The following is a 2,038-nucleotide window of genomic DNA, read 5'->3' as shown; positions in this document are numbered from 1 at the left end:
ATGGCTGCTATTTTTCCTACTTATAGTTCACGAACTCAGAAAGTATGTTTGGAAAATAAAGACATTTCAGACAGAGTGCCGTGGTATCTTGGAAGTGACATTGTGATGGTGGCTAGTCCTCACACTGAAGCAAGTCCTTTTTTAGCCTGTGGACAGGTCATTTAGTCTGTTTCAGGCCCCTCCCCTGTGAAATGGGGATGATACTCCGGGACTTGGGGTTCCCTGAGGATTAATTAACCCTGGCAGAGAACTTTCAACCTAACACCTTGCTCCGCTGGCACATTTTATCCAGGGACTTCAGCTGCCTGCACGAGAAGGGTTCATCCCATTTATCTCTGCTTTCCAGGTCAGGTTATGAAGCAGGAAGAAATTAATGACTCGCCTGAAGTCACTTGGTGCTCCGGGACCTTCCCCGAGGAGTATCGGCTTCTAATCTCGCTGCCACCACTGGGTGCAGGCTTCACCTTGTGAAAGGTCATGTGTCTTTCTTTTCTGGCTGGGTCTCCCTCGTTTCTGTCGTGGGAACCCCGGGGATTTGGGAGTCCTATCTACTGTGACTCCTGAGGAGAGGTCTCTTCCAACAGAAGGAAATTCAGAAACCTAAGAGCTCCTTGATTGCATGACTCTTTCCTCTGTTCTGTTAATTTCACCCGGGGCGGGAGCTCGCTTTGTGTACTTAGGTATAAAACTTAAGGTGTATGTGTAGGGGGTGGGGATGGTCCGGCAAGATAGCTCAGTGGTCTAAAGCACCTGCTTAGGCAAGCTTAGGCAAAGTGTAGGGACTGCGGTTCAACGCTAGGCATGGGGTACTGTGCCAGGCCCTCCCCTTGGGAGGGGCTGAGCTGGTCAACAAAAAAAATGAAACAAAATAAAAAATAACACTTAAGGTGGGGATCCACCCAGGCAGAAAGGAACAGCCATTCCATTCATTAAAACCTGCATTTAGAACTGTTCTTAAAAAAAAAAACTCATAGGAGAAAATTAAAATTTCTACTACTGCCTACAAATACCACTGCTAGTATTTTGGAGTAGCTATGTAGAACCTATTGTTGTTCTGTAGAAGAAGCACGTTATTACCAAACAAGAATCCAGGAATCCTAGCATGCTCCTGTAATCCCAGCGACTTAGGTGGCTGAGGCAGGAAGATTGCAAGTTTGAGCAGCTCTGTGAGACCCAGTCTCAAAATAAAATAAAAAGGGCTGGGGATGTGGCTCAGGGGTGGGGGGAACACCTGCCTAGTATGTGTGAGGCCCTGAATTCAATGCTCACTCGGAAAAAGAAAAGAAAGAGTGAAAATGGCCCTTCCTATCAGATGACCAGATATCACTTGCTGGCCAACAGAGAAGAAGCTCTTTAATCCCAGCTGACCTCACTGGCCAAACTCTCTTCCTTCCTGTTCCCCCGTGTTCAACCCCCTGGCCTTCCTTCCACTGTTACCTCACCTCACCCTCCTGTAGGACACCTGGCTAATGCTAGCCTTCCTCCTGCCACCCTCTCCCTGTTCTGGCCTAGATAACAGCCTCTCCTTCCTGCTATTCAGCTCCTCAATCTCCACATCTCCTGCTTCACAGGGGCCCAGACCTATTTTCTTGTTCTACCCTTGCACAGCCTTATGTAATGTTTCTTTGCCCACAACTGCCACTCGCTTGTGTGTTTCCTAATTCCTCTCCTGTCCAGTGATGGCCTGCTTTGCCAGGACTGAGTGTCTGGTCTCTTTCCAGTCACTCTCTCGGTTCCCCACTGTCTAGCATGCCTAGTTCAAAGGGTAGCTTGACTCATGCTTGCCAAACAAGGAAACAGGTGATAGCTTTCCCACCCATTGGACTGGCTGTGCAAGTGGGACATTTCCTCTGGTCTTCATTTCATCAGCAGTGTTAAAGGCCTAGGGGTGGGAAACTATTTAGAAAACATTCTAAAACCAGTTGCTAGACCATCTGGGCAGAATTGCCTCCTAAAAATTTTAAACCATTCTGTGTGTTAATCATGTACCTCCAGCCTAAGCAAGATGTAAGGTTAAAGAGATTCAAGCGAGACTATT

The sequence above is a fragment of the Octodon degus genome, unplaced genomic scaffold, assembly GCF_000260255.1.
Source record: "Octodon degus isolate 3935 unplaced genomic scaffold, OctDeg1.0 scaffold00077, whole genome shotgun sequence".
Taxonomy (NCBI): domain Eukaryota; kingdom Metazoa; phylum Chordata; class Mammalia; order Rodentia; family Octodontidae; genus Octodon; species Octodon degus.
This window is presented reverse-complemented; position numbering follows the sequence as displayed.